The sequence below is a fragment of the Protopterus annectens genome, chromosome 5.part0 (assembly GCF_019279795.1).
Source record: "Protopterus annectens isolate FY-2018-M chromosome 5.part0, PAN1.0, whole genome shotgun sequence".
NCBI lineage: Eukaryota > Metazoa > Chordata > Ceratodontiformes > Protopteridae > Protopterus > Protopterus annectens.
In genome coordinates this window covers 634,529,211-634,556,279 of record NC_056735.1, presented here as the reverse complement: position 1 = coordinate 634,556,279, position 27,069 = coordinate 634,529,211, and the positions used below count along the sequence as shown (strand labels likewise).

Here is a 27,069-nt window from a genome sequence, read left to right as displayed (position 1 = left end):
TTTTATAAAAATAAATCTATAGCATTAATCATGAACAAAGCACCAACGGTTATACTGAATATATATAAATATGAATAATAGTATATAGACATGTCCATACATCCATATTCATATACACATCTAGAGAAAAGAAACTTGTATCTATATTAATAGGAATGATAATAATATGAATCAGATTACACCTGTCAAAACATTTACTTTAAAATAAATTATTAGTAACATATGGATTGGTACAGAGTTTATTATTGGTTATGTAATGCTATAGGGATGTAAATTTTGGACCTCAAAAGAAATTATAGCTACGCAGCATTCTCTAAATATTGTATTATCAACTGAAAAGAAAATAGCATATAAAATCAAAAAATCCTATTAGAATGACAACAATCATATATAAATTTATATTAAAAAAATTTACTGTGGGAACTTTGTTTTTAAAATTTCATCTATAGTCATTGCATGAGACTTGCATTTTGTGTTCCAGAGGGAATGCAGCCAGAAAATAAAATTTTCTCCACATAAAGTTATGGAAATAAGATAAAGTCTTGCCTACACAATCTATTTGATCTTAATTAAATCAAAAGCTGCTTCAACAAAGTATTAGTTTAAGGGTGTGAACACTTATGCAACCAGCTTATTGTACATTTTTTATATTTTTCCCCTAACAGATTTGTTTGTTTTTGAATTGAATTGTACAGGTTATAGGTCACAATAAAGGTGGGAAAAGTTTTGAAATGATTTATTCTGTCTCAATTTTTCATATCACAAAAACTGGCATTTTAACAGGGGTGTGTACACTTTTTATATCCACTGTAGATATATATATATCTATATATATATATATATATATATATATATATATATATAGCTATATACATACATGCACACACACACACACACACACACACACACACACACACACACACACACACACACATATATATATATATATATATATATATATATATATATATATATATATATATATATATATATATATATATATACACTTACCACCTCGACTCACACACACCCTCATTTAATTTTGCTATATCTATATCTATATCTGAATATGTTTAAGTTCCTGGTGATCTGGGAAATAACTTTTAAGTGCTGATGAACCAGTCAACCTATCTACTTAACAAATGAAAAAAATATAATAAAATAAACATTACTGGTCAGAAAATGCAGTGGAAAAAAGTCAAAATATCCGCTTAAATATTTTAAATTAACATAAGTTCATAGTTACTAGACATCTCATCCAAAGGACAACACACTCAGAAGTATAGCACCACCACCCATTTAAAGTACACTGTAGTATCAGCAATCCGTCTACAGGTGTGGGAGTAGAACCAACAGCCTTCTATACCTAAGGCAAGTATACTACCTATTGTGGTACTAATAGTGTTTTTGACATCTATAGCACAAACACTGATGGCCATTTACTAAAGAAAACAGTTGCGCATTGAAAACTGACTTAGCTTAACCAAAAGTAAACTACTCCTTCCTTGAGCATTGCAATTCCTTAAAAAATGCACTGACAGTCCAAATTCATTTAAAGTGCACTGAAACTCTTTTAGCAGTCTGATAGTTGGTGTAGAGGATTCAGGCTCATTTCTCTTATAACCAAGGTACAGGGTTTGAGCCTGAGTAAGTTAATTCGCTAGCCTGCCATCCCTAACTAGGGCATTACACACATCAGAGTAGCAGCAAGGAAAGACATGTGAACAAACCTCATTGGCAAGCAAGTTTAAAAATCTGTGTGCTTTGATGCATGCATAGACAGAGAGTGCATTCTTAAAGAAGAATGCTGCTAAAAAAGATATGTAATTTATTTTCTTTTACTTAAAGATTAAGTGCTATGCCAGCCCCCTGGCTAGTGGGCTCTAGGTAGCTATAGGATTCGGTTCTGACTGTAACAAGATATGAGAATTATCTTGGCAAAGAACTACAAACATTCACAGCAACTGTATGAGATTATTAGAAGCTTGTGAAGGAATAAAAGGGTTCAAAATGTATAATGGAGGTTAGAAATGTTTCATGTTCTTTTTGGGCTTCCAGTTTCTGACAACCATTAGGCGCAGCCCACTGACTTATTTGTCCAGTACTTCCTGTCATCTGAGGACATTACATATGGGTAACAAGAGCTGGGAATGTGATACATCAGAAGATTTTACCAGGTTTCATGTTTCAAAATAAGGATGTGTCATAGTAGCATGGTATGCGTAGTGATGTCTGCAACACCTTCTAAAGATATTGTAGTGTACAGAATGCTTAACAAAAGGAATTTTTATTTATTTATTTATTGTTTGTTTGCTTGCTTGTTAATCAAGGAAGAGTATTGTTCCACCTAGACCATTTCTGGTTCATCACAGTGGTAAGCAACCAAAGAAACAAACTTTAATATCAACACAATGGTGGTAAAGTAAGGACAAGCATGTAAAGAAGCAAATGTCAGGATAACATAGTATAAATGAACACAATCATAAATAGACATGATACAAGAATTCAGTCAGTAAAATAGGTGATAGCACTTGTACACTTATAAAACATCATATAGTATAATCACACCTCTCAACTGCACAGATTTTGTCAGAATGTCCTGATTTTTGCCTCTTCATAAAATTTGCAATTTTCTGGCAAATCACTGAGGATTGAAGTCATTAAATAATAATTAATAATGACAGATACTTGAGTTTCACTTTCATATTCTACATAAAATACATAATAATGCAAAACCTGTTATTCTGGCAATTTTCTAAGTTTCTATGAGCAATATTTAAAATCTGTTCCTATTTTTGAGCCTTTGTTCCCCCCATTATTTCTGGCTTTGTCGTTGTCCAGATTTCTTGCATTGAGAGGTTGAGAGGTATGATAATGTTACTTCATAAAAAATTATATATAAAGCAGAAATCATTCACAGTATGTACAATTGTTGGGTATAGGGACGTGCAAGAGAATAATGCATAACTCAAATCTGAGGAAGAGGAAGGGGTGAGACAGAAAAGAGTGAAAACAAAAATATGGTTAACAAAGGTGAAGTAAGCATCAATGCTTTACTCAAGGTAAGGAGATTCAGGCAGAGCTACATTAGTTTAGGGACATGTTTACAGATAAGCCAGAGTGAATCATCTTGATGAAGCACCTTGTAGACAGATGGCCTCATTGGCCTATCAAATAGGCCCCTTACAGTGATCTTCAGTGAGTTAAGCAGACCCTGAGAGAGGAATTACAGGACTTATTAGCTGTAGGGGTAATCCAGGATTCCAACAGTTTATTTCTGTTTTAACATGTTTTATCACAAAATATAAGCTAACAAATAAGCACATTGTTTTAATTTTAATACACATTAATAACATACATTCCTGAAACCTAATCAGAAATAGCCTTAAGTTCAAGTAATCAGCAAGTCGAGTGAGAGGTGGGGTGGTAGATGGGGAGGGGGCATCAATTAAAGGGGTCCATGAAAATTGTCCAACTTGGACTCCAGCATTGCTAAGGGTGACCCTGTTCAACATGGAAGTTCATTGTCAGAATGCAACTCTATGACTTCTGAAGTGTGATGAGGCTGGCTGCAGCCACCAGGGTTTATATCTTGCTGACTTGGCCTTCCAAGTTCAATGATTATGCTAATGAGGGCCCAGGTTATGAATATCTGTGAATCACTCATTCTACACATTGTGAAGGTAAGAAGATTCTCAGTTCTACATGGCCAAGCTCCAGTGAAGTGCATTTGTAATGCTGGCTGGAGGTTCCCTGTAAGGTCCTGTAGAATTCTGATATACATAGCATTACTAAACAGCAATATCTTCCTAACAGTTGCACAGCATATGCCATACACCTGAACAGTGGTTGCTATATTTCACACCATCTGCCCTCTATTATACAAGTTCGAAACATCATCATCCATCTCGAACCTAGCCACTGGCCACATTACTAAGTTATTCTATATTGCACAACAATTTTCACAACAGAAAATGGGTGCATCCATGAGACACCAGTCATTATTCTCTGGAATGAGACTTAGTGAAAGGCCATGGGTCCAGATGGCACTCTTGCATGCTGGATGCCTCAGTGGTGCTTTCAAGAGATCAAAATTATTCTCCATCTCTTGCATAGAAACCACTAGGACCATTTGCCAAGGGACTCTTATGAGAGCCTCCAGTATATAGTAGCAGCATGGCGCTGTCTTGTCAGGATGGTTACAAATGACACTGGTATCCCCTATAAATATGAGTAGTGAAGACACTACTACAGTGAACTGGAAAGGCATCATCTCAACCTTTTTTGCCAATAGGAGGAAGAGGAGGAAACAGTCAGCTGAAATCTTCTTAGATGCACAGTAATGCACTGTACTTAATCACTCTGTTTTGTTGTCCTATAGTTCTGGATTTCAGAGCAGAGAATATCCAGCAGTACCTGGGGAAGTTATCTCACCTTTCCAGGTGCAGGGGTGTGTATACTTGTTTTATACTATACATTCTGAAGTTTTAGTTAGCAGTTTTGCTGCATAATTAGCAGGCACACATCCATAAACACTTAAACTTCATAGACAGGTTCATTATGGAGAATATGTTACCTCCTTATGGTTATTGATTATAACGTGTCAGCTGCCTATGTCACTTAGCCAGTTCAATGCTTTGTTAGTATATATACTTGTTAGTTGTTAGTAGGTTGGCTGTAGTACAGCTGCCACAGTGGCTCATCAGGTAGCCCATCCACTTTCATGATAATGAAAGACATGCTCATAGTTCTAGTCCCACAGCAAGTGTTTTACATCCATCTCCATTGCCCACACTCTGTGCATGAGACTTCACTGGGGACCTCTCTGACTGACATTTTGGTCAATGTGTACAACAGGCAGGATAACTCATAGAGTGTATAGGAGAACACGTTTACCTACATAATCACATGCAGAAACTTCACTGGGACATCACAGGCTCTGCATTTAATACTGTTGCACATGCAACTTATTCAGGTTATGGAACTTGTATATTTCAGGTTATAGATGTCTAAATTTGTACTAAACCCCTCTTATTGCCACTATTTTTTATGAGAGTACTGCAACTGTACTTAATTTAATCTATTTCATTATTATGTAGTACTATATTTTATTCATGCTGTCTCTCTCACCCTCTTTGTTGCTATAATTTCTGTTTATTACATTAATTTTTTGGATTGCTTTGTTGTTTCTCTCCATTTGTTTTCCTGTTTTATACAGTAATGTACACAGCAACACCTGTGGACATGCTACAAACTACCAGCCTCCAGTAACCAACACCACCACCACAACCTGCGTAATCAACATTCCAGGTTGCCATGGCTTCCTTCACACTTGCACCTGTGCAGGAGACAACTAAGTGCTCTTGCCTTGCACCTGGAGAGGATTCATTGGCCAGGAGTTCTATGATTCCCACCAGTGGCAGTACCAGGGTTGAAGACTCATTCATTCATTAGAGCCTGATTGCAGAGGTTGTAAGGGAAGTGGTGGACTGGCATCTTGATGTCCATATTGTCACCTGGAAAGACTTTCTTGTGGCTTACAGAGTCACATCCCTGACTGGAATTAACCACACCATCAGGAGCAGGTCCCAGTGGTGAAAGTACCCAAAATATGGTTTATACTCCCACTGGGTATAACATGGGTAGGGTGGTACTTGTGGTAATGCCAACCCTATCCCACAACTTGGTTTTCCCTCCTTCTTGTGTCTATGCCTTTCTTGTCTGTTGTCCAGTCCTCCCTTTTATCACTGTCTTGTTGACAGCACACCATCAACATCCTTCTGCATATGCTCCAAGAATTAACTTTACATCGCAAAAAAAAATACAACACATTGCTTTTGCAGGGGGCAAACCCTCTTACACCCTCAACCCCCCATATAATTATATATACAAATTCTGAGACAGCACAGTCCTCAGGGAAAGAGCATATTCCCTTACCCTGAGGATTATCAATCTCAAAAACGCATCAACCATCTGTTCTGTCAACAAAACAAATGTTAACATTACCACCTTCCATTCTTTACTATGCCTCCGATTTTGTAACCTTTTACCTAATAAAACTGGTTACTGATCTACTATGCTAACACAATCCAGGCAGACAGGTAAATTGGGGCAACTCTACAAAATATTTTAAAAAAAGGATTAAAACTGGATTTCCAGAACCACTGTTCAAGTTTAATGAAGCAGATTTTAAGCCTTATGATTCATTTAAGCCTGGTAGGACTGGAGCATTACAAACAATAATCCTGTTATAGTTTATACATGATATTACCACATGCCTCTCAACTTCTTACCACAAGAGATCTGGATGAAGGCAAAAATAAAGGGGTGACAAAGGCCCAAAAAATAGGGACAAATTTTACATACTGCACTTATAAACTTAGAAAGTTGCTAGAATAATAGGTTTTGCATTGGCATGCATTTCCTGATGAATATGAAGTCTGATTCTCAAATGTCAGTCATATTTTTTTGATTTCAATCCTCAATAATTTCCAGAAAACCATACATTTTTTGTGAAACAGATCAAAAATATGATTCAAAAATCTGGACATTCTGCAAAAATCTGGACAGTTGAGAGCTGTATATTACCATCACACATGCTTAAAAACATATGCTCAAATAATAGGAATGAACCATTTTCAATAAAATACTTTGAAAAGGCATTCTGTGAATCACTTCATCTGCTATTTGAAATCTTTCTCATGAATTTCCTATTCATCTTACCAAGATAAAAAACTAGTTTAACAGTCTTAAATAGTCTTTTACAATCCTGCTTTCTTAGACATGAATTATTTTGTTTCTGTTTTTATTACTATGATTTCATTAGATCATATAAGTAGGTACAAATATTTAAGCATTCACTTAGATAGTTCATAGGTAAGTACTAGGTCAGCTGCTTTTGTGACCTATTTTAAAAATAGAATTCAAACCCTGTACCTTGTATATGTGAGGTAAACACCTTAATCATTATACCAACATGCAACCTCAAAGGCGAGAATCCAACCCTGTACTTTGTGACTGTGAGTTAAATATCTTAACCATTATGCGAACCTCCAACCCGTATGAAACACAGCCATATAGTTCATAGGTAAACAGTTAGCAACTAGCCAGCACACTATTATATCTCTAGCAATAACAAGACAGTGACCAAAGAAAAAAACTCAAACCCTATACCTTATGTATTTGAGGTAAACACCGTAGCCATTATGCCAGCTCCCAATACCATCTATCTTTGCTGTTTGATAAGGCATTGTGGAATGTGAAGGCTTGTTGATAAATATTCTGTACGTATTAATTAAACTTTATCCATGGGTCTGGACATCTTGCTTTGCTGCTGTGGAGTTTTTTTGAAGTTGTTCCAATTTACCCACTAGGTGGCAAAATTCACAGATTTGTCCGGAGGCAATGTGATGTGTTTATTAGTAGTTATTATACATTTGCAATTAATCCAGATGTGTACATTGCACATTGCATTATCCATTACCATGAAAATGAAGACATTTTGTTTGCATCCCTAATACAATAAGAAAACATTTTATAAACATTGACTTTACACTAGCTTGTTGGCAGTTTCAACTGAAAGAATCTTCTAAACAATTAAGAGTTTACTTCAATACAACTATCTTGTTGTTAATAATCTAATGTGAATATGAGGATGATAAAAACTCTTGATGTAATTCACAAGACAAACCGGATGCAATGCTAAAAACATCTAAACCTTAGAATAAATCATTAATCTTTACTATCTTCATTAAATGTGACACTACAACATAGGTCTTCAATAAACAGATGGAAAGTTGTGACCCTCATGGCAACCAAGAAAATAGCAGCAACAAACCTTTAGATTGCATTGTGACTGACACCTCTTGTCATTTGCTTCTTGATTAGTGATGGCTAAAAGTTTCGTGCAATTGATCCATTAATGTAGTAAAGGTGTGATGTAATAAAGAGCATCAAAATGTTTAATACAGTTAGCAGCTGTGAAATGAAATTGTTACTTGAACTGTTTGATAATTCTCAGGCAGTACCAGACAAATTCAGGAGTTAGCCAGAAGTTAAACTGGATACCAACTGCTGCAAAGTACAATATCTCAGGCAAGTTTGTACCCCACAGTAGCCACCAGCAAGATAACAGAAAATCCATATTGATTTTTCAGGAAAGTTCACAGCAACTCTTTTTTGATAGCTGTATTTATTTATATATTTATTTATTTATATACTTGTTTATTTATTTGTTTGTTTGTTTATTTATTTATTTATTTGGTATAACAAGATAGACTGGGAAAGACAATGGACCACAATTTACCAGAAATAGTTTTAAAAAACCCTAGAACTCAAAACACAGTCAGCAAGTTCATATTTGATCCTCATCATTAACAGGTACATGAATTACCTGAGTGATTTATTCCAACATTCAACAAAGCTATTAACACTGTAAGATCAGTAATATATATTTACAAGGCAAGATACAAAGTTTCCTTTCTGTGTATCAGCATATGAAAATACAAATCATATAACCACTACTGTGGTGCTAGCAACGTTGTTCTTAAAATGAATTTTCATTTTAAGTCGTGCCTTCTCTTTGCCTTCATTGGATCCAAGCCTGAAGCTGAAAGAGAATTACTGAAGAAGTAATTCAGGCACCTAAAGTAGAGTTCAAACAGAAGCTTAACTGATGGGTACTGTGTGCAGGAATACAATTATAGAACTAACTTATGATAACAAGGTTATATTGCCCTGAGAATGAGATGTTTCATGTTCACCCTGTGATACGGACATAGCAATAACAAACACGTGCAGACCAAATGAAAAATGCCTGATTACTGGAAGGCGTACAGCCTACTGAAAGACAACATATATTTTGATCATGTGACAAATGACCATTGTGTAACCCCATAAAGGATCTGCAATCAGCACCATAACACAAAAACTAATGGATGAACTGTACCATACAGAAATACTGACAGATAACCATTACTCCATCCCAAGGCCAATAGGCTACAAGAATAGACAGCCATAACTATACACCAAGAGAAAAGTACTGAAGTGAAATTACAGAAGGAAATGAGTGGACCCGAACAAAACATTTCTGTTTGAAAATGCACCAAATAAATCAGAGTATTCTTACAGTCGCACAAAGCAATATTAGTAATGTCTGAGAATGACTAAGTATGAGTACTTCATAATGTTACCTAATTTGTCTTCCCCCTTATAAATCAAAAATGAGCGAAAGTGTAACATCTTAGCCATTACTACATTTGTGTGTGTGTGCGTGTGCATATATGTGTGAGTGTGTGTCTGTCCGACTATGTCTGCATGTCTGTGTGTGTCTGTTTCTGTGTTTGAGGGCACGTTTCTATGAGGATGCCTGCATGACTGCTTTAAATCAAACAAATGGAAGCATCAGCTACTGTTCAGTGCATTTACCTTATAATGTGAGGTTGTTAAAACTGAAAACGCAGCAGGAAGCTTTAACTTCCTTTGCAATTCAGAAAAGAGAAAAAAAAAATAGTTGCTACAGTTCAACAACCTAAGAGAAGCACTCTGTCACAATAAATGAAGAAGTCTCAACAATGCTTTAATACAGACGGTCTTCATATTAAATGGATGTACATATTTCATAACAGCAGCAGTATCCGCTGTACCTCTTTCCCAGTCCTACAGTCATCACATATTCTGTGTTTTGTTTTGTTCTTGGTTTTCTTTTCGATGGTCACATTTAATTCAGGGGTAAGTACCACTCATACATTAATGTGCTCTAAAATGATCATTTTGGATATCTGACTAGACTGCAAACATGCATAACTTATAATAATTTATAAGAGCAGTTTGTCATGTGTTCATAGGTTACTTTGTGTATATAAAATTACTAATATGATTTCATTATCACCAAACAGAGTTTCATATATTATGTTATTTTGGCAGTGTGGTAGTATACAGTGATATGCATTAATCATAGGTCTCTGGGTTTTAAGATATGTTCAAACAGATTTCAACCACATGAAGCGAGATATCTAAAGCAATTACGAGTTTATAAAATGATTATAGCACTTAGGGGTGGACGTTTCTTTAACAGTACATTATTAACACTAGTAAACAACATGAAGCTCAATGAACTGTATTGCTTTCAGGGTGGATGAAAAGGGAATATTTTGTATCTTGTACAGGAAATAGCATACTAGACTCATAATGTTGTACAAATGATCTTAACAGAAACTTGTGTGGTTAGTTCTGCCAAGTAATGCACTGCCATTCATTCATTCATTTCTGGAAAAGCTGTAAGCTCTTTATGGTGGTTTAATCAAGAAAGTTGCAATATGAGTAAAGCATTTTTGTACATTATAATACACTATTTATACACTGTAAATAATTTTCACAACTGTGCACCATCATAGAAATTCATGTAACATAAAAATTTTACAGAAGTGTGTAATAGTTAATTATAAAGCATGGGTATGAAACAAGACAAAAATATTATAGCATTGATTAGTGTTTGTGGTTATTGAGGGTATTCTAGCTGCAAAAGAGAAATGTTAATGAAACAGAGAAGGTATTATATGCTAAAATGTTCTAGCAAACAGAAGTGCAGAAGCACATATATTATGCACCCAGAGACAGCATTCTTTTCTGTATGTTCATTTTCCTCATCAAATTTGTTAATGAAATCAGTTGTCACCTAAGTCACTGTTACCTCTGTCAAAAACTACATGCAAAAAAGACATAGCGATGGGTCCATCCAAAAATGTTAACATGTATATGACATGTATTGTTATTTTAAAAGACAGACTACAGCAGATATCTTAATAATCTATCTAAATGTCAATGACATGACAGAATGAGGAGATAACATAGCTTATTTGAAGTGCAGAATTAGTATTTCTTGAGTAGATCAGTATGGCAGTGATGTAGGATATGAAGTGAAACTGCTGGATATTGATTCTTTGTCTCTGTTTGTTCTATATTATTAACTAGTTCTGTCATCACTGAAAGGAACACGCTGTACTCAGCAGATGTGAGTTTTGGTTCCACAACTGAAGCCTTGTTATAGAATACAGTTGTAAGATGTGAGTTTTGGTTCCACAACTGAAGCTTTGTTATACAATACAGTTGTAAAAATTCACTACCGTTCCAGACTAAAAAATTAGAAACTGTCTTGTCTGCTTTACCCAGTTCTAAAACAAGAAGAACAGATAATTTCCTCAGTATTATTTTCATGTTTTGTGTGTGTGTGTGTGGTCAGGTAGACAAACTAGAAGAGATACAGAGCAAAAGTAAACATACATGTGGTTTAGTTTAAAGTAGAACAAGTGAAGCAGAAATGCAGCACTAGAAAAATTCAGATTTAGTGTCCCTTATAATGCCTAGGTACACATAGATGCAAAACGATAAAAAAACAATGCAATAATCATTTGAAATGTCAGGACCTGCTAATGTGAGTCCCAAAACACAGAGACCAAATGGCTGAAAGAACGGCCTTACATATATTAAGTCCAAGATGGTCATTTCTCTGAATATTCCCTTTTCTCTGAGTACGGTAATCTTGGAGTTGATATATATAAGGTTGGGGGTATTGGGGGGCGCTTACCTCCCCGCACATTGAGGGAAACATATCTAGGAGATTTAGAGATTTCAGTTTCTGGAAGCATTTGGTGATGGATTCTGCCCAGGGCCACACAGCTTTTAAGAACTCAAATAAGTCCCTTTTTGTATTGGATGCAACACTGCCTAAAATATGTTCCCATGATGCTTAACTTATCTCAAAATGCTCTTACACATTTTCTTAATGCATAATATAATTCATATGAGCTCTATTTCACCTTGTGTTACTGGCTAGTGTGGTCCAAATCATCATTGAAATGCTGGTTTTATTGTGCCTTCTCAATATCGATTAGAGATTTATTATTTATTTATTTATTTATTTATTTAGTTAGTTAGTTTATTTATTTATTACATTTGTTAACTGGGTAGTGTTCAACTGGGTCAGGGGCCCATTTTCAGCAGGGACCAGAGGAGAAAAGCTCCACAATAGTACAATTCAAGCAATAATGATTTACATGCAAAATCAAAAACAATTTAAATAACAGAAGATATAATTAAGCAGATAAAATAATGAAATATAGCTCAGAATCAAGTAGCATTTGTAGGTACAGTTATGAGCATTATATGTTATAAGAACGTGTGAATGGTTGAAGAATATATTTAATTCTGCAAATTACTGATGGGGTGCAGAGATGAGGAGTATGCATACAAAAGCTAAATGAGATGAGTAAGAATTCCAGGCAGAGTGAAGAGGAGACTGGGGTTACAAGAAGGTAACAGGAGTTATGGGATGGTTAGATGAAGCAATAGTAGGTTAAAAGTGATGGAGGTGGGAAAGAAATTAGCCTGGAGAATGGCAAGAGAACAGCCAATGGTTAGCAAGGTGTTCATTTAGGAGAAGTTTGAACTGATTCAAAAAATAACCCTGTCAGGGTTTTTTGTTACAGTCTCAGGAAGAACGTTCCAGAGTTCGGATATTTTGTGAGAATATAGGGAGTCACCATGAAAGTTGTGGGAGTTGGAAACCTTTAGCAAAAGTTTGTTAGAAGATCTGAGAAATCTGAGATTGGTACTGGGCTGGACTAAGTTGGAAATAGCAGGGCAGTTGCTAGGTTGATTGACTATTTTGTAGGCTAAGGTTAGTTGATTTTGTGATATCAGGTTGGGAAGCTCTAGCCAGTTCAACTGTGTGAGAGCTGAACAGTGCTGAGAGCTGTGTGGTTGATTAGTGGCATATTTGGAAATCTAATTATAACATGATTCTAGGTTGTTGAGGACTGACATTCAGAGGTTTGTGAATATTATGGAACCATACAGGAGGGAGGATAGCAGGTGTGAGTGGGCAGCGGCTAGCTGGACTTCTGTAATTAGGTATGGCTTGGCCCTGTACAAGGTGCCTAGTTTGATGTGGACTTTTTTGATTGTTAGAGAAATATATTTATCAAACTTTAGACTATCATCTATGGTAATGCCTAAAAGTTTAGTGTAGGTACAGGGTACAATCTTGGTTTCATTTGCGGAAAAGATTGAGATAAGGGAATGGGAAGGTTTGAGTTTTTTGTTACTGAAAACTATAATCTTAGTTTTGTTGGGGTTTAGAATGAGTTGGTATTCAGAGAGGTAATTTTCAATGTCCTGAAAAGATGATCACATTCTTAGTTGGAGTTCCTGGGGTGAGGTGGCTGAGCAGGTAAGTGTAACATCATTGGCGTACTGTACTATGGATGCTAGTTGAGTTGCAGAACTGAAGTTGTTTGTGAATATGATAAAGAGAAGAGGACCAAGTATGAAACCTTGGGTACACTCAAGGAGATGGGGAGTAGAGGGGAAAGTGAGTTTTCCCATTTTGTAGCCTGTTGCTGGTTAGAAAGACAGCTATGGAACCAAGTTAGTGGTGATGGGCTGATGCCATAGGAAGAGAGTTTATTAAGTAGTAGCTGGTGGGATACGGTGTCAAAGGCTTTGGACATATCAAGAAAGATGGATGAAACAAGCTGGCATTTGTTCATGAGATGATGAATAGTGTTAGTGAAGGTTAGTAGGACAGTGTTGGTACTATGTTTAGGTCTAAAGCCATGTTGAGAGCTAGAAATAAGATTATTATTAAGGAAATAGTTAATGAGTTGTTTGTGAATGCATTTTTCTAAGATTTTTGTAAGGAGGGAGAGGATGGCTATGGGATGATAGTTAGCTAGTTCTTTGGAGGGTCCACCTTTGTGGAGGGGTATGATGTGAGATATTTTCTGTAGTAGTGGGACATATGGTTCTGTAATGGAGCAATTAATCAAAATAGATATTGGGTAGGCAATTGAAGGAGCAGCAAGTTTTAGAAATTCATTTGGAAGTTTATCTACAGCAATGCAGCAGGTTTTAAGTTTGGTTAAAAGTCTCTTTATGTAATTAGTTTGTATGGGTGTGAAAATGAAGAGGTTGGGATTTTCAGGGGTAGGGGTGGGGACTGTGAGAGGTTGAGTTGGTTGGTAGTCTGACAGGGAGGTTATGGTGTTAATGAAGTGGGAGTTGAATTGTGTTGAGCTAGGGTCTGAGTTGTTTGAGGTAAGTGGGGGAGGGGTTGGGTACGACTGGGGTTGAGGAGATGGCTGATGGATTGCCAGAATTCTTGGGGGTTATTTTGGTGTTTCTGTTGGCAGACTTGGGAGTAAGTTTTTTTTTTTTATCTGTTTCTTTGTTAGGTTTCTTAGTTGTTGGTAAGTTAAGAGGTCAGTTTTGTCTTTGGATGTATGGTAAGCTGACCAGGCTTTATCTCTTCACTTCAATATTATCTTGGTGTCTTTGGTTAGCCAAGGAAGGGGCTTAACTTTAGTGTGCACCTTCCTAGTGGGGGCACGATTGTTAAGTATTGTAAGGAAAGTGTCGTTGAAGTACTGGACAGCTGTGTCTAAATGTAGATGTTTAAGTGGAGTCCAGTCTCATTGTTGAAGTAGCAGGTTAAAAGTAGTGAAGGAGAAGTTTTTTGTATTAATGATATATTTATAGGAGATGTTGCCTTGGGTATGCATGTGTTTCCTATATAGAAACATTAGAGAATGGTCACTGAGGGAGTCAGGTAGGCAACCTGCAAGGTAGCTTAGGTTTGGTTTGTTAGTTAAGATCCAGTCTAATGTTGACTACTTGTTGGAGTGTTTGTCTGTACGTGTTGGACAGATTATGGTTTGGGTGAAGTTGAAGAGATTTAGAAAGTTGGAGGAGTTATTGGATGAGAAGGTGTGCCAATCCAGGTTAAAGTCACCAAGCACAATGGTTTCTAGGTTGAATTTGGTAGATGCCCAGGGAAGTAAATTTTCAATGATGGGAAGGTTATTGCCTGGAGGAAGATCTGTGGCTATGATGACTATTGATTTGTTATGGTTGATATCAAGACAAGTAGTTAGTATTTCAGAGTTGGAGAGGTCAGGATGGGTGCAGTTTAGTTGTAGGACTTTGAAGGTGTCTTTGAACATAACAGCAACACCCCCACCTCTTTCGGTTAGTCTGTCCTGTCTAATGATGTTATAACCCATTGTGACAATTTCATTGTCCTTAATGTGGGGCTTTAACCAGGTTTCAGTTATCACCGCTATATCTAGTGAGTAGGTGCATAGGGCAGCATGAAATTCACTGGTTCTATTTATGATGCTATGGAAATTGAAATTTGTTAGGAGGAAATCAGAGTTAGAGGTTTTTGGAAGGGGGGTAGGGATGTGAATGTATGATAGACTGAGTAGAGGCAGTAGGAGTAGGACCTGGTGAAGATTGCAGGTGCTGTAAGAAGTTATTAATAGGACCTGAGTTGGGATGGATGTCAGCCTGGAGTTTGATTTGTGTAATAGAGTGTAGTAGACATAGTCTAAGCTTGTTACTTAGTCTATGACGTTTGGAGGCTGGTGATATAGGATTGCGGCTGTGCAAGTGTTTGAGAGGTGAGAGGAGAGAGGTTGTGTGACTACAGTGTTGTGTGTTAATGTTACTATAAGTGTGGGTTTGTGAGTAGGGAGTGGATAGTGGAAGTGTTGGTGAGTGAAAGTGTCTGACTTGGTATGAGTGAAGGGAGGAGGAGCTGTAGGTGAGGTAAAGTAGGTGGAGTCGAAGTGTGTTAGTAAGTAAGGAGTAAAAGAAGTGCATGGTATGTGGGTGGGGTGGAATTTAGAGTGAAAGAAAGGTGGGGGTGGAGGGAGTAGGTTGGGATAGTTAGCTTAATTGGGACATGAGTATGGATTGGTTGAGAAGAGGAAGGGTGTGGTTATGCTAGGTATAAATGTAATGAAAGTGGGGGTGGTTGGGGTTGGGGGCAGGGTAGAAAATGGAGTGGGTTGAACTAGAAAGAGTGCACAGAGCCCTTCAGAAAACAGTCAACAAAGGTAAGCATGTAGGATTAATAAAGGAACTATCTGGTGCTAGGGAGAGAAGAGAAACACATTTAGAGGAACCAGGTAATTGTGTTAAATTATGTTTGTGGTGTCGATTAATTGGAACAGTGTGATGAGGCAGAGAGGGGAGAAAGGAGGATAAGGGAGGTACAGCAAGCTGGATAAAGAAAGTGGTTAAGGGACAAGAAATGATAGTAGTGAGCAGGGTAAAATAGGAGAAGGGTGAGGGTGCGGGTTCCAGCAAAAAAAAAAAATGAGTGGGGAAACCTGAGAGAAAAAAAAAAACAAACAGATGGGAGAGTATAAGGAAAGAGAAAATTATGTTTTCAGGGTCTAGAAAGTGAAATAAAAATGTGAACAGCTAGTGCAGGGGATGGTAAGAGATAAAGAGATAAATGACTTTAGATCAAAAGACATAAAAGCCTTTCTGCAGTTCGATGAATATGCACAGTGGCTCACAGGTTATTACTGGTCAGTTAATTGGGTGCATAATTAGTAGCCAAGCCAGAGCAATTCCAATTACTTGTTATCCTTTTTCATAATGGAGTCAGGGAGTCAGACCCGGGGTATATTTGCTGTTAAACATGCATTCATCTAGGCTGTATCTGATGAAAGTTATGGAGCTAATTTATTTGTTCAGTATGAGGGGGATGTCTGTTCCAGAGGAGAGTAACATTCTGGCAGAGTTAGCTGTTATGCCAGAAAGTTCCTTTTTTATTACATTATGACCATTCATGACTTTCTTGTACCTTCCACAGGGTACACTTTTATTTCTTCAGAAAGACCATACTAGTCAATATCTGAATAAATTTGTGAAAACAAATCCAGTCATCTTGTTTATGTTTAAAGGAAGATAGTGAATGGCACTACTTAACATATAGAAGGGAGTTCTAATATAATTTATATTTATACTATTTATATATACTATTTAGTATATATATGATTTATATATTTTTTTTTTAGGGATTTATTTTCATTGAGATTCTATTTTTTTTAGGGATATTTATATATTATTAGTATTTTGTGTTTATTTCTTATTGCCTTGTTTTTTGATGTGCCTAGTTAGATTTGTATTTAGTTATATAGTAATAGTCCTGAATGTTAATGAAAATATAGACATTCTGTTTTAGTTATAGTATGTTGTTAATGTAGAGTCAATCAATATATGAACAGCTCTGTTTTGCTGCACAAACAAATTTTTAATGTGAGTCAAATTCTGTAACATATCATTGAATTGTTTACAAAATAGTATCATTTATATATTAGTATCATTTATATATTTTTGTTTTTCTAAAACTTTTTATTTTATCTACTTTTTTTTTTTGTTCATTTTTTTTAATACTTTTATTTCATATTCACGGAATTAAATCTTAATCTTCTTGGTGATTTAATTAGTTATTTGTATTTAGTTAATCAGCCTATTTTTATTTGATTTAATTAGTTAGATGTATTTGCCTAAGATATAATGGAGCTTTTATGGATTTAGATTTTATTGGAGTTTCTTGTTTTTGTAGTTATGTTGAGTTGTACTTTATATATATATTGTTTTCTGTAGTTATGTTTAGGAATTTTTACACTTTTTAGGACTAATTTAGTAATTTTGGTTTCCTTTTTTTTAATTGGTTTTAAATTGTGTCTGGTTTTTTTCCTTTTTTTATTTCTTTTGTTTGTTTTTTCACTTTAGGAGACGGTTAACTCACATGGTTGGGGGGATGATAGATAACTTATAGACATGGACAAAGATAATAGATAACACATGCTTTACTTTTCCATAAACCTTAATTCCTTTATATAATTACAATTTTTACATATTTATATTTATTTCTCTATTTCAGCTTAATTTCTTTTTTTTATATATATATATGGAACATATTTTTTTAAATTTGACACGAGGGAGAAATCATTAATATTCCCAAGAATTTATAAATCATTAATATTCCATTTAAATTTAAAAAGAGCAAGCTGTTTCTAGGGAAGAGACTCATGTGTAGAGGATTGTAGTGGATTGTAAGAATAAAAACAAAAATAAAATTAAAATATTCACAGTACTGAGTTATTATTCTTATTCAGTAGATATTATAATTAAAATTAAGGAGGATTTTCCAGAGGACATTGATAGTGTTACTTTACTACTAGGTATTACAACTTTGATTTACCACTAATATACACAAATCTTTATACAAACCTTTTTAATGTACTAATTATTTGGCCCTATTAATTTATTCTTTTTTTTTTTCTGATATATTATATTTCATTGTTTTCTGAGATATATATCATTATTATATTGAGTGTTAAAGACAACCCAGTTATGGATCGAACTAGTAACTAATTAGTAAGCCAATCATGCCCTTGAAGCCAGCATCCATAGCCCAGCCAGAAAGATTATGATACTAGATTACAAATTACTCATCTAAAAATCAAATTAAACATACTCATCTAAAATGTTTTGCCACATATTTTTTCATGGTCTAATTCTGAACCTGGTTCTTACTATATTATCCCCACACACAGGCATTTTGTTACAGATTTTATTTTTACCTAGATTATGTGAGAATTTCGAGAATTTCCCTAAGACTAAATCTAAAACTCAATTCTAATAAAAATCTAAACAAATGCCTATGAGCCTATTAAAACAATAATCTGCTCTCTAAAAAAAAATAAAGAACTAAGTTAACTTGTAAGTGGGAAATGGAAAATAGTCTGATACTATATAAAGCTATATATATTTACGATATTCAATGAAAAACTAAAAAAAAGAGCATGTTAATAAATAATAAAATAAATAAAACTAAAAAACAAAAAAAAAATAAAGAAAAAAAGAACAACAATTTAAAAAAAGATTAAATCCCAAGAAAATAATTATAGGGCTAACAGTAATCCGTTAGTTACAACCAAATCTTAAATTCTCAAAAAAATTACTTCTTTTACATCAAGATAAATCTACAGAGCAAGGCAAGACTTCTAATACCACCTATTGGGCTCCTCAAGTACAAACATCAAACCGAATAATTAAATAATTAAAAATAATTTTAATAATCCTAGAATATCACAGATACATCATATCTTTCACACAGATACACACATATGAAGTTATGCAAATCTTTTCTATATCTATATACTTATATTCCTAAAATCTTCTATCTAATATCAAAAGTCATATATAAAATTCTACTTTTCTATTTCTATTTAATTCTTAGTTACTGTTCCAGCAGAATGCCTTGCAGCTCTTTTCAACTATCCAGAGAAATGATTCCATTGATTGATAGAACAAACATAGCAAACCTCTCCCTCCCTGTTATGTTTTATGGGAATTTTTTTTCAAAATATTTTATTATAACACTTCTTTCCAAGGTTTATAATTTTATAAAAAAAATAAATATGATGTCAGACCTTCATTGGAACATATCTAAAACTATATTAATCTTGAAAAATAACATCTAACAGGTCCCAGATAATTATAGACCCATTTAGATTTAATTATTAAAAAAATGGTACCAGAAGGACCATCCTCTTCTCCTTCTTTCTCTTCTTATATTATATATTTAGATATTATACTTTACTTTAAAAAACTCCTCTATGAAAAGTACCCTAGGTTATTAAATACTAGTATACTATTATCAAAATGTGAATACTACTACTACAATTTTAAGCCAAAAGAGTAAGTTCTGTCTAAATATGCTCATTTAAAACCCACCCCACATTATTTTGTATTAATTTTGGACCCATTATTATTATCTACTATCCCTGATAAATGATAGTCCTAATATACAACAACCTTTAATATTTTACATTACTCATGTCACTTTTTTTCCTTTTTTTGGACACTGACACAATTTGTCCCTAATTTAGTCAGAGAATTATATGCTATATACTACATTGGAGTACTTCCCCTTTTCAAAATTAAACTTATACTGCCTGATGAATGAATGATACTTATTTCCTCCTCTTAAACTTAACAAATTCAATTCACATAGAGAGTCCCTTTCATGTCGTTGTGTTACTGTCCCAAGGCTGATCTTTTGCATTTTTTGGTACAGAGAACCACCACAAATCCAACCTTATCTTGGGAATAGCAATCCTTTATATACCATTATTATTCCTTCTAAATTGGACACGCATGTGATTATATACATTTGCTCTCTCTCAAAAAATTTTACATTAAAAAAATTGGCTTGATTAGTATCTAATTTGAAACTGATTGGCTTTAGATCCTTGGCTTACTCATATATCATAGAAGGGAGATTATTCCAGAAGGTTGGAAGACACTGTGTTACAAACCTGGGAGTCTACTGTGTTTTATTATCTGTTGATGAAGATGTAGGTTCCCGGTTCCAATATCTGTAGATACATTGAACTTGTACTTGCAGATAGACAGGAGGTCCAGTATAATCAGGTCTCTAATGGCATGGCAAATGAGACAGAGAGCCCCCTCAAAAGTCTTTAAGACACTGATTAAGTTGATAGAGCTTGGTAGCTCAGGGGCTTTATACCCATGATCTTTTTGGTTAGGAACATCTGAGGTCTTTCTAATAACTTGCCATGATTAATGATCAATACTGAATATAAGAGAGTGATTACTTCCTTAGACCTTGACAATTTTCCTTTGGCAAGTAGCTGTGCTAAATAAAAGGATTTCAAGATGTCTGTTATCATATAGTTGTCAAAAGAGAGGGCGCTATCGATGCAAATACCTATGCCACTGTCTATAAACTACTTTTTTATTATATAGTGGTGTATTCAGAAATATATAGCTGGCTCAACCAGCACCCAGTGCCAGTACCATGAGCCAGACCATCACCACCACTGCTCTTCAAGTGAAGAGCTTTCCCTCCAGCCTAGCCATTCAGGTCTTATTTCTGTACCCTGCCCCCACTCTCCTCCATAGTATTAAAAAATAAGTAAATCATTTCTTCTTATAAACTGTAGAAAAATGCTTTCTACAAATGTAGCAAACAGTTGCTACAGCTTATACCCTGCCTGCATAGTGCTGTACAGTGCTCTGGGTTTAGCTTAAAAAAAGTGATTTCTTTTTTTTTTACTTTTATACTATAGAAAGCTGCTTGTTACAATGACCAAGTAGTTGCTACAGTTTAGACCACCCACTGAGTGCTGCAGTGCTCAAGTTTGACTGCAAATGTAATCTTGGCTTTTAAAAGCCCGTACTGCATCAGTGATTGGAATTGGCTGATTGATTCCCCCAACACTTTGCACACGGCGCAGTTGCCCCTCTTGCCCCACCCTAGCTACATTACGGAGTGTATTGTTAAACAGTATAATGAGGAGAGTGTTTGTCTACCAAAAATGATAATACCACACTTTTTAACATTTAGCTGGAGCCCATTTTTAGTAAACTAAGTTTTGACTAGTAGGAGTTCATTTTGGAGGATTTAGCTATCATAAGGTGACTTAACAACAACCCCAATTTGCAGTCATCCACAGACTTTCTTAGCCAAATGTCTTGGCTCATTGCTTGGCAATCTAATCACCTAGCCCTGAGGGACACCACTGATCAATTCCATACTTTCTGATGAGGTACCTATAATTCACATTATGGGGTTCTGCCTTTCAGACAGTTTGCTCTCCATCTTGTCACACACAGGTTGATTTTAAATGCATTTAGCTTTTGCATGCTACCAGCATTGGAACGGTGTCTAAGGCCTTTGTCATGTCTAGATATACTTTGTGCACTGCATCCCACCTATCTACCAGCTCTGTGACCCTTTAGAATAAATATTAAATACATTTTCATTTCCTAAAGAAAGAAGTTTTTTTTAGTTGTTTTGTTTCCCCAGAGCATCATCATCATCATCATCATCATCATCATCAACCCCCTTCTTCCCATTTTCTACATGGGGTCAGGATGCCTTGTCAACTGTCATAATCTCTTTTGATTCAATGCCACACTCTTGTCTTTTTTGACTCTCATGCCTGACTGTTGCAAATCTTCTCTCATACAATTCATCCACCTCTTTGCTGGACACGCACATTTCCTCTTACCTTCTTCCTGTCTGTTCCAAATTATCTTCACTAGATTGTCTTCTGAGTTTCTACACATGTGGTCAAACCTGTAATTTGTTCTCTTTAATCTTTTCTACAACTGAAGCTATTTGAATTTTGCACTTATGTCCTCATTTTTTTATCTGTCCTGCAGTGTGCATCCTACCACCATTCTTAGGCACTACATTTCCATCACCTCTAGATGTCACATCTGCTCTGCCTTTAATGCCCAGGTTACTGTACCATACAGTTGCACTGGTTACACTATTGTTTTGTACACCTTACTTTTCAGCTTCTTTCACATTCTTCTGTCATATACTACACCTGACACTCTATGCCAGTTTGGCTGCAGACCCTCTGATTCTAGCTTTGATCTCTTCATTCAAACTTCCCTTCTCCTCAACCACTCCTCCCAGATACTTGAAGCTGTTAACCTGTTCCACTATCTTCCTTTCTAACTAAATTCTTAGTTATTTATACTTTGCCATTTGCTGTCATTGCCACTGTCATATCTGTAGTTACTTTCATCCCATGTGCCTTCAATTTTGCATTCCATTCTCCTCTCCTTTGCTGAAGTTCTTGCTTAGAGTATACCTGTAATGCCACATAATCTGCATACAGCAACTTTGTTGTTCTGTCCCCTCTGACCTGTTTGCTAATGTAGTCCATCACCAGTATGAACAGTGGTGGGCTCAGAGCTGAACCCTGGTGCACATGCTGCCCCACTGGGAACTGGGAGACCTAACACTGTTCTTGAGTCATTAGGTTCTTGCACATAACCTGCACTAATTCTAGCAATGTTTCTGGGACTTGAACCACTGCTGGACTGCCGAAATCAGCTTTTTTGGGACCTTGTCATATTCTTTCTCCAAGTCAAGGAATGCCCTTTTGGATTCTTCCCTCATCTCTAGCTTCTTCTCAACTATCTGTCTCACTGCAAACATCAGGTCCATTGTGTTGCATCCTGATCTGAATCCAAACTGCTCATCTGCTATCTTACTTTCTACTACTCTGTATATTCATTTATCCATCTCCCTTTCCAGAACTTTCATGCAGTGTGACAGCAGTTTGATATTTCTGTACTGCCCACAGCTGTGAATGTCCCCTTTGTTCTTGTACATTGGCATGAGTAATCGTATTTACTAATCATCTGGGATATGCCTTTCTCTCCACACTATAAGTACCCTCAGGATCCATTTCTCCCCATCGCACACAGCATCTTTATCATATCTGCTGTGACCTCATCTGGGCCTGCTGCTTTCCCTGATTTCATTTTCCTTAGTGCTGATCTTACTTCTTCTAGGCTGAGCTCCTCTTCTTCTCTCATCATAGGCTGTGTCTGTAGTACTTTCTTCATTCAGAAGCTGCTGAAAGAGCCTCTTCCATCTGCCTTTGATGTCCTGTGGACTTGTGAGCAGGTTGTTGTTGGCATGTCTTATGAAGGGTGTCTAACTATATTCTTAATCATTCTGTCTTTGTCTTGCAACCAGATATAGTTTCTTTGTTCTACCTACTGAGTCATTTTCCAGAAGCTGGTAGAGTGCCTCCAATCTCCTATTCTTTGCTATTGCAACTCCTTTCTTAGCTTCTTGGTTAGCCAACCAGTATTCTTTTTCTGTCTCCCATTTTTCTGCACACTTCTTTCAAAGGCTTCCTGGACTTCTGCATCCCATCACCAGCTTTCCTTATGTACCTTATTTCCATACGTGGTTTGGCCACATATTTGTTCTGTAGTCCTCTCACATGTTGTTTTGAGGCACTGCAATTCTTCTTCAACTCCACCTATTCCCTCCACTTTTTGGGGTGCTACACCCCTGAGTAATTCCTTGAAATGTGCTTTCTCCCTTTCACTCTTTTGAACTTAGAGCCTTCTTTGGCTATTGCTTGCAGATGATTATGGCAACCAGTGGTTTATGCTGTGGGCTGACTCTTTCACTGAGGATGGCTTTGCAATCACTTATTCTACACCAGTGCACTTTCCTTGCTAGGAGGAAGTCCACCTGAGTTGCATGTTGGATACTCTTGTATGTGATCTTGTGATTGTCTCTCTTTATGAGCATGTGTTAGCTACTATCAAGTCATTTGCCAGAAGTCTAGAATGGCTTCTCCTTTTTATTCCTGTTGCCCGACCTATGTGGCCCCAGGCAGACCTCATATCCTTTTCTGTCTGTCTAATATGTGCATTCAGGGCACCCGTTATCAACACCAACTCATGTTGTCCTGCTTTTTCTAGTAAGTCCTGCAACTGTTATATGAATGCACTCTTTTCCTCACTATCGCAATCCAGCTGTGGGGCATAGGCCGAGATTATGAATACTGCCCTCTCATTAGGCTGGAGTCTGATTGCCAAAAGTTTGTCACTAATTCTGACAGTATCCCTTACTGCCTTCTGAGGCCTCTCTCACCACAATTCCCACACTATTTCTAGCCTGTCCTCCTCCTGAATAGTAGACTCTAGTTCCCAAGGCAAGTGCCTTTGCTGCACTGCTCTTCCATTTTGTCTCTTGGATATATAAGATGTACAGCCTCTTCCGTACCATCATGTCATCAACTTCCAAGCTGCTTTCTGTCAGTGAACCTACACTGAGTGTAGTAATTCTTAGTTCATGTTTGGCAGGATGATTGGTCTTACCTCCAGCTTTCACTCATTAGAGCTATCCCAGGTAACCCGGGCTGGGGAACTAGACACCAGCCGTCCAGTAGGTTATTGACCTTGGGCTGCTGGCCTTTATGTCAGGCATACACTGGCCAATAGTGGCACATACACCACTCCAACCTTTTGATGGCCCCCTGACATAGGTCATAGTAGGTTGGGACCTCAACCCGCTTATCACTGGAAAATACCCATGGCCATTTGGCAACATTAGTCAACATGAACAAATCATCTAGAGCCATATTTACACCATCGGGTGGCTAGTTCTGCATGTCACGCAGTCTGTGATCCGTGTTCTCCTATCTTGATGATACCATGCACTGCAATAGATACCCAAACTGGTTTGTCTGTACAACTCTTCCCCCTATAGGGCACCATGTAGAGTCTGTGCTGCTGCCTATGCTCCATTCATTGGTGAGTTTGAGATAGAAACATTCAACATGTTTTTCAGAGATGGAAAGAACCCCACAGAAACATAGGGAGAACATGCAAATTCCAAACAGGCTCAAACCTTGCACCCTCTGCTTGGGAGGCAAAGACCTTAATCATTATGTCAACTAGTCTCTAATGCATTAATTTATTTACTTTTAACTTATGACAATAGTACACTTATATCCACAGTTGGAAATTCTAATGATAGTCCATCAGATTCAACAAACATAATTAGTGTTAATTGAAAGGAAATGATAAAGGTTTAAGAGGGTATACAAATGTGTACATGGAAGTCGGTTCATTTGTTCTGATGAAATGCTGGAGAAAGGACGAAAATGCTGATGCTAATTTTGCATTAATTTTATTGTGTTTAAACAAAGTGTTGTATATACATATTTATTGTGGTTTCCTAGGCTCCGCCACAGTGTGAATGTATTTGTTGGATTGAGTTTAACTTTTTCACTTTCCTCTTCTCATTAGTATGCTGTGGTGACAAAGAGCTGTTTGCTCAACCTTTTTTTTTTTTTTTGTGGTTGCAAGAAGGACTTTCCATGGTACAGGGAGTTTCTTCCATGGTCAAGCTGAAAATGGTGCCTTCTTCCAGGAAAACAAGCAGCAAAAGCCAGGATTAATTGTCTCAAAGTCTTTTAATTTCACTTTTTTTCCCAAATAATCACAGTAAAAACGAACTTTAAAACACTTTTCCAGCCAGAAAAAGTAAAATAAACACAATTTCTCTACAGAAAAAATGTTTTTCAATTACTTCAAATAACTTTTAAAATGACTGGAAAAAAGTGCGGTCTCATTTAAAACAGTCTTGTCACAGTCTGTGAAAACACAAATTCCTAGGTTAAAAATAATTTTCCTGCACCAGAAAGTATTAATAAAATGAAAGTTGTGTATTCACCATAATGATAGATCTGTGTTGTCTGTATGCATCCTTTCCTCAGCAGATGGGTCTCGGATCTGATCTCAGATCCATCTTCAGCCACTTCCAAACCCCAGGTCCAGTGCTCAGGCTCCTTCCCCCACCCACAATCCCTGTGAGAATCTACCCCAGATTGAGTTTGCCCACCAAAAATGGTACTGGAAATTTTAAAATAGAGCTGTGGGCAACCTAAGAGTGCAGCTGACTTATAGTGACAACCTGCTTAAGCAGAGAGAGAGAGAGAAGCAGAGAAAGACAAGACCTTCAGGAGCCAGAGCAATATCAGCTAGATTCATCTCAGAAAGGGAATATAGTAAACAAACTATACTTCATTACAATAAGGAGGGGGGATGGCGGGAGGGTAGTTGAGGAAAGGATGGAAATAGAAAAACATATCTCTTTTTATGGTGAGTACATAACTTTTGTATCTAATGTTGTCTTTTCCACCCATTCCTCAACAGATGGGGTAGAATCCTCAACAGATGGGGTAGAGTCCCCAACTACTTTTGTACATGGAGGCTTCATGGAAAGATATTCTGGAGCACAGCTGAACCAAAAGAGGCCATAGATCTGGACTGCATATTAATTTGTTAATGAGAAATGAAGGGATAACCCCCCTGGACCAGGTGCCTGCAGCACATATGTCATCAGTTGGAACACTGGAGTAAAACGCTGAAACCACAGCTCTGGTAGAATGAGCTTTTGGGAATTAATACAATAATTCCCTTGTCTTGATCAACAAAGAAAATGCACTGAGTTAACCAGCATGAGCTGGAGGAACTCCCTGGTCAACCTCAGTAAGAAGCTGAGATCCCTCATAAAATCCTCCAAAGCTAGTTACGAAAACAAAATTGCCACTGACTCTAAAGACAACCACAAAGCATGCTATAGCTATGTCAAGAATCTAAATGGGAACACTCAGATCTGCTCTGAGTTACAGCATAATGGCACTAAATATACAGAACCAACTGATATTGCCAACATCCTAGCAGACAGGTTCAGTGCTAACTTTACCCCCCTCTCACCCCCTAGAGGGCCCATCTCTATACCTGAAGATTGCAAAGTTCCTATAATCACAGCTGCACAGGTAAAAAACACACTCTCCAAAGCCAAGAACACAGCATCCATGGGACCTGGCAATATCCCAGGCTGCA

The 27,069-nt window shown here is 36.5% G+C and overlaps 1 protein-coding gene across 2 annotated transcripts in view; it reads left to right on the top strand.

Moving 5' to 3' along the window:
* Positions 1 to 9,444: 9,444 nt before the first annotated feature.
* P2RY8 (P2Y receptor family member 8) overlaps positions 9,445 to 27,069 on the top strand; it is a 532,049-nt gene continuing 514,424 nt past the window's right edge. Inside the window, exon 1 of one of the 2 annotated variants that reach the window (XM_044072480.1) lies at positions 9,445 to 9,729. The gene's annotated coding sequence lies outside the window, so the exon portion shown is untranslated. The remainder of the gene's footprint in view (positions 9,730 to 27,069) is intronic. The other variant, XM_044072479.1, reaches the window with a different exon arrangement.